Here is a 7,595-nt window from a genome sequence, read left to right as displayed (position 1 = left end):
TTAATTTAAAAAGTTTAATTCAAATTTTAAAAATAATTACACCATTGTTTTCCTTATTAAATTTGGAGCCTGTAGCCAAATTTCATCCATGAAACTTTAAAAATAAGCTGACAATTGCAGATTAAAATGTTCAAAACATGCTCTCTGACAGGAACGGGGACCCAATTATTTGCCCCATTGGAACGCATTGAAAATCATAGTAAATACATAGGGTCCTGTTCAATAAATAATTTTGATAGCCACCTTGGGACTTCTGGTTCATGTTAGGCATTCATTTAGAAGTGTCTAAGTGCAATCTCAGTGCCTCATGACCGGCATTCCGTTGCAAAATTTTGTTTTTATTGACAACAGGGTCAGTCTGTCTACTTCCGGGAAAGAATAAAGGCTAGAATTTAGGCAATTTACTCTATGTACTGACGCCAGATTACATTTAAATCAATCAAAATTTTTACAGAAATTCAAACTAGAAAGCCTACCCTTTCAAATAAAACTACATTCAGTTACAGAACTAGTGAAATAATAACACTACACAATTTATAACAAAAGTTATATATTTTTTTTAAGAACTACATTCGTGGGTACCGGACTGGTTGCCCTAACTGGGATCCTATTCCTGTCAGACTTTATTTTTTTTCCCAGACTTAAAACTGCACTTTTAAAATAAAGATATACATCTCAGTAGTTATTGTGCAAAGTTTCAAAAAATTTGATCAAACAGTTACAGAATTATAGATCCTTATCTATAACATCTCAAATACCAGAAAATTGATCGGAGAAAATCTTAAATTCATGAAGAAAATATGCTAAAAATCAGCAAAACTTTTTTATTTCAAGAGATATTTACATTCTGTAAATTGCATAAGGTAGACAAATTCATTCTTTGTATGGAAATCTAGTTGAAACCAAAATTTGTTTAAAAATAAATTAAAAATATTATTTTTTTCAATTAAAATTAAAAAATCTTCTGTTTTAAAGAATTACATATGCAAAACAAGCATACCCCATAAACAATGGTATAAAATATGAGACAAAGTCTTCAAATAGTCTGCTAAGTTCATTTAAAATACAATATAAGAGGCTAGATGCAGAGAAGTTCTCACTTGTAGCTAAAACCAGTCAAACAGCACCTCCTATAGTTTAACAGATGTGAAGGGAAATCCTTGATCTTCCTGACCGCCTAACGCTACTGTGCGTTGTTGTACTTTTGACTGCTCTAAATGTCCCACTAGTTCATATGTGTGTTCTCTTGGACACTGAAACTGTTGGTGGCTGGGATCCATGTACTTTAGTCCAAGTTCACCAACCTGAATATAGATAACAAAGACAAGTTAATAATGCAGGAACTTTTAAAAATGAAACTTAGGAAAGAAGCATTAATTAAAATGAAATTCAAACAGTGAAACTATTAAAAGAGCACTAAGTGTTTCCTTAACCAGAAGCAGATCTCCAAAAGTTCCAAAACCAAGGAAGATATAGCTCTATTCATTTACTGCTGAAATAGATACAGATAAAATTAACGGTCCTTTTAAGGACCATCAAAATCTTTAAAAGGGAGTCTTAAATTGTTGTACATTGAGTTTAAATTGCTTGTATAAGCTATATTATAGCCCTACCCCTTAAATATCTTCCAAAAAATGTAAAATTAGAGAGCCCCTGGCAAGTGTTTCTGAGTTCACACAATAATATGTGGCTATGTATGTGATGCGGCTCTAAATAAATGTTAGCTGGATTCGCACACAACTTTCATAACTGAACCGTGGCACTTAAATGATTTATTTAATAGCCACAATTTATCAAAAACTTATTAAAAACCTAAAACTGAAACTATGGGTTTATTTTCTGTTTCCAGGTCCCAGAAATAAGATATTAGAAAGAAATAAGCCCATATTTTCCATCTTTCACTGTCCCCTGATCCCATATAACACATTTATTATTTCTTTCCCTGTGACTTTTTCTAATACTATTTGCTGATATTTTTCAAAAATCCCTCCATTTTAACTTGCAAGTGTAGGAATACATATTACAGACAACTATGACCTTTCTGTGACCCCCTTTTAAACTTTAAATTGAAAAACAAACTTTTTTAAATTTCATAAATTTAAATTTCAATTTAATTTAAAAAGTTTAATTCAAATTTTAAAAATAATTACACCATTGTTTTCCTTATTAAATTTTGAAGCCTGTAGCCAAATTTCATCCATGAAACTTTAAAAATAAGCTGACAATTGCAGATTAAAATGTTCAAAACATGCTCTCTGACAGACTTTATTTTTTTTCCCAGACTTAAAACTGCACTTTTAAAATAAAGATATACATCTCAGTAGTTATTGTGCAAAGTTTCAAAAAATTTGATCAAACAGTTACAGAATTATAGATCCTTATCTATAACATCTCAAATACCAGAAAATTGATCGGAGAAAATCTTAAATTCATGAAGAAAATATGCTAAAAATCAGCAAAACTTTTTTATTTCAAGAGATATTTACATTCTGTAAATTGCATAAGGTAGACAAATTCATTCTTTGTATGGAAATCTAGTTGAAACCAAAATTTGTTTAAAAATAAATTAAAAATATTATTTTTTTCAATTAAAATTAAAAAATCTTCTGTTTTAAAGAATTACATATGCAAAACAAGCATACCCCATAAACAATGGTATAAAATATGAGACAAAGTCTTCAAATAGTCTGCTAAGTTCATTTAAAATACAATATAAGAGGCTAGATGCAGAGAAGTTCTCACTTGTAGCTAAAACCAGTCAAACAGCACCTCCTATAGTTTAACAGATGTGAAGGGAAATCCTTGATCTTCCTGACCGCCTAACGCTACTGTGCGTTGTTGTACTTTTGACTGCTCTAAATGTCCCACTAGTTCATATGTGTGTTCTCTTGGACACTGAAACTGTTGGTGGCTGGGATCCATGTACTTTAGTCCAAGTTCACCAACCTGAATATAGATAACAAAGACAAGTTAATAATGCAGGAACTTTTAAAAATGAAACTTAGGAAAGAAGCATTAATTAAAATGAAATTCAAACAGTGAAACTATTAAAAGAGCACTAAGTGTTTCCTTAACCAGAAGCAGATCTCCAAAAGTTCCAAAACCAAGGAAGATATAGCTCTATTCATTTACTGCTGAAATAGATACAGATAAAATTAACGGTCCTTTTAAGGACCATCAAAATCTTTAAAAGGGAGTCTTAAATTGTTGTACATTGAGTTTAAATTGCTTGTATAAGCTATATTATAGCCCTACCCCTTAAATATCTTCCAAAAAATGTAAAATTAGAGAGCCCCTGGCAAGTGTTTCTGAGTTCACACAATAATATGTGGCTATGTATGTGATGCGGCTCTAAATAAATGTTAGCTGGATTCGCACACAACTTTCATAACTGAACCGTGGCACTTAAATGATTTATTTAATAGCCACAATTTATCAAAAACTTATTAAAAACCTAAAACTGAAACTATGGGTTTATTTTCTGTTTCCAGGTCCCAGAAATAAGATATTAGAAAGAAATAAGCCCATATTTTCCATCTTTCACTGTCCCCTGATCCCATATAACACATTTATTATTTCTTTCCCTGTGACTTTTTCTAATACTATTTGCTGATATTTTTCAAAAATCCCTCCATTTTAACTTGCAAGTGTAGGAATACATATTACAGACAACTATGACCTTTCTGTGACCCCCTTTTAAACTTTAAATTGAAAAACAAACTTTTTTAAATTTCATAAATTTAAATTTCAATTTAATTTAAAAAGTTTAATTCAAATTTTAAAAATAATTACACCATTGTTTTCCTTATTAAATTTTGAAGCCTGTAGCCAAATTTCATCCATGAAACTTTAAAAATAAGCTGACAATTGCAGATTAAAATGTTCAAAACATGCTCTCTGACAGGAACGGGGACCCAATTATTTGCCCCATTGGAACGCATTGAAAATCATAGTAAATACATAGGGTCCTGTTCAATAAATAATTTTGATAGCCACCTTGGGACTTCTGGTTCATGTTAGGCATTCATTTAGAAGTGTCTAAGTGCAATCTCAGTGCCTCATGACCGGCATTCCGTTGCAAAATTTTGTTTTTATTGACAACAGGGTCAGTCTGTCTACTTCCGGGAAAGAATAAAGGCTAGAATTTAGGCAATTTACTCTATGTACTGACGCCAGATTACATTTAAATCAATCAAAATTTTTACAGAAATTCAAACTAGAAAGCCTACCCTTTCAAATAAAACTACATTCAGTTACAGAACTAGTGAAATAATAACACTACACAATTTATAACAAAAGTTATATATTTTTTTTAAGAACTACATTCGTGGGTACCGGACTGGTTGCCCTAACTGGGATCCTATTCCTGTCAGACTTTATTTTTTTTCCCAGACTTAAAACTGCACTTTTAAAATAAAGATATACATCTCAGTAGTTATTGTGCAAAGTTTCAAAAAATTTGATCAAACAGTTACAGAATTATAGATCCTTATCTATAACATCTCAAATACCAGAAAATTGATCGGAGAAAATCTTAAATTCATGAAGAAAATATGCTAAAAATCAGCAAAACTTTTTTATTTCAAGAGATATTTACATTCTGTAAATTGCATAAGGTAGACAAATTCATTCTTTGTATGGAAATCTAGTTGAAACCAAAATTTGTTTAAAAATAAATTAAAAATATTATTTTTTTCAATTAAAATTAAAAAATCTTCTGTTTTAAAGAATTACATATGCAAAACAAGCATACCCCATAAACAATGGTATAAAATATGAGACAAAGTCTTCAAATAGTCTGCTAAGTTCATTTAAAATACAATATAAGAGGCTAGATGCAGAGAAGTTCTCACTTGTAGCTAAAACCAGTCAAACAGCACCTCCTATAGTTTAACAGATGTGAAGGGAAATCCTTGATCTTCCTGACCGCCTAACGCTACTGTGCGTTGTTGTACTTTTGACTGCTCTAAATGTCCCACTAGTTCATATGTGTGTTCTCTTGGACACTGAAACTGTTGGTGGCTGGGATCCATGTACTTTAGTCCAAGTTCACCAACCTGAATATAGATAACAAAGACAAGTTAATAATGCAGGAACTTTTAAAAATGAAACTTAGGAAAGAAGCATTAATTAAAATGAAATTCAAACAGTGAAACTATTAAAAGAGCACTAAGTGTTTCCTTAACCAGAAGCAGATCTCCAAAAGTTCCAAAACCAAGGAAGATATAGCTCTATTCATTTACTGCTGAAATAGATACAGATAAAATTAACGGTCCTTTTAAGGACCATCAAAATCTTTAAAAGGGAGTCTTAAATTGTTGTACATTGAGTTTAAATTGCTTGTATAAGCTATATTATAGCCCTACCCCTTAAATATCTTCCAAAAAATGTAAAATTAGAGAGCCCCTGGCAAGTGTTTCTGAGTTCACACAATAATATGTGGCTATGTATGTGATGCGGCTCTAAATAAATGTTAGCTGGATTCGCACACAACTTTCATAACTGAACCGTGGCACTTAAATGATTTATTTAATAGCCACAATTTATCAAAAACTTATTAAAAACCTAAAACTGAAACTATGGGTTTATTTTCTGTTTCCAGGTCCCAGAAATAAGATATTAGAAAGAAATAAGCCCATATTTTCCATCTTTCACTGTCCCCTGATCCCATATAACACATTTATTATTTCTTTCCCTGTGACTTTTTCTAATACTATTTGCTGATATTTTTCAAAAATCCCTCCATTTTAACTTGCAAGTGTAGGAATACATATTACAGACAACTATGACCTTTCTGTGACCCCCTTTTAAACTTTAAATTGAAAAACAAACTTTTTTAAATTTCATAAATTTAAATTTCAATTTAATTTAAAAAGTTTAATTCAAATTTTAAAAATAATTACACCATTGTTTTCCTTATTAAATTTTGAAGCCTGTAGCCAAATTTCATCCATGAAACTTTAAAAATAAGCTGACAATTGCAGATTAAAATGTTCAAAACATGCTCTCTGACAGGAACGGGGACCCAATTATTTGCCCCATTGGAACGCATTGAAAATCATAGTAAATACATAGGGTCCTGTTCAATAAATAATTTTGATAGCCACCTTGGGACTTCTGGTTCATGTTAGGCATTCATTTAGAAGTGTCTAAGTGCAATCTCAGTGCCTCATGACCGGCATTCCGTTGCAAAATTTTGTTTTTATTGACAACAGGGTCAGTCTGTCTACTTCCGGGAAAGAATAAAGGCTAGAATTTAGGCAATTTACTCTATGTACTGACGCCAGATTACATTTAAATCAATCAAAATTTTTACAGAAATTCAAACTAGAAAGCCTACCCTTTCAAATAAAACTACATTCAGTTACAGAACTAGTGAAATAATAACACTACACAATTTATAACAAAAGTTATATATTTTTTTTAAGAACTACATTCGTGGGTACCGGACTGGTTGCCCTAACTGGGATCCTATTCCTGTCAGACTTTATTTTTTTTCCCAGACTTAAAACTGCACTTTTAAAATAAAGATATACATCTCAGTAGTTATTGTGCAAAGTTTCAAAAAATTTGATCAAACAGTTACAGAATTATAGATCCTTATCTATAACATCTCAAATACCAGAAAATTGATCGGAGAAAATCTTAAATTCATGAAGAAAATATGCTAAAAATCAGCAAAACTTTTTTATTTCAAGAGATATTTACATTCTGTAAATTGCATAAGGTAGACAAATTCATTCTTTGTATGGAAATCTAGTTGAAACCAAAATTTGTTTAAAAATAAATTAAAAATATTATTTTTTTCAATTAAAATTAAAAAATCTTCTGTTTTAAAGAATTACATATGCAAAACAAGCATACCCCATAAACAATGGTATAAAATATGAGACAAAGTCTTCAAATAGTCTGCTAAGTTCATTTAAAATACAATATAAGAGGCTAGATGCAGAGAAGTTCTCACTTGTAGCTAAAACCAGTCAAACAGCACCTCCTATAGTTTAACAGATGTGAAGGGAAATCCTTGATCTTCCTGACCGCCTAACGCTACTGTGCGTTGTTGTACTTTTGACTGCTCTAAATGTCCCACTAGTTCATATGTGTGTTCTCTTGGACACTGAAACTGTTGGTGGCTGGGATCCATGTACTTTAGTCCAAGTTCACCAACCTGAATATAGATAACAAAGACAAGTTAATAATGCAGGAACTTTTAAAAATGAAACTTAGGAAAGAAGCATTAATTAAAATGAAATTCAAACAGTGAAACTATTAAAAGAGCACTAAGTGTTTCCTTAACCAGAAGCAGATCTCCAAAAGTTCCAAAACCAAGGAAGATATAGCTCTATTCATTTACTGCTGAAATAGATACAGATAAAATTAACGGTCCTTTTAAGGACCATCAAAATCTTTAAAAGGGAGTCTTAAATTGTTGTACATTGAGTTTAAATTGCTTGTATAAGCTATATTATAGCCCTACCCCTTAAATATCTTCCAAAAAATGTAAAATTAGAGAGCCCCTGGCAAGTGTTTCTGAGTTCACACAATAATATGTGGCTATGTATGTGATGCGGCTCTAAATAAATGTTAGCTGGATT

This window comes from Mytilus galloprovincialis, chromosome 10 (assembly GCF_965363235.1).
Source record: "Mytilus galloprovincialis chromosome 10, xbMytGall1.hap1.1, whole genome shotgun sequence".
NCBI lineage: Eukaryota > Metazoa > Mollusca > Bivalvia > Mytilida > Mytilidae > Mytilus > Mytilus galloprovincialis.
This window is presented reverse-complemented; position numbering follows the sequence as displayed.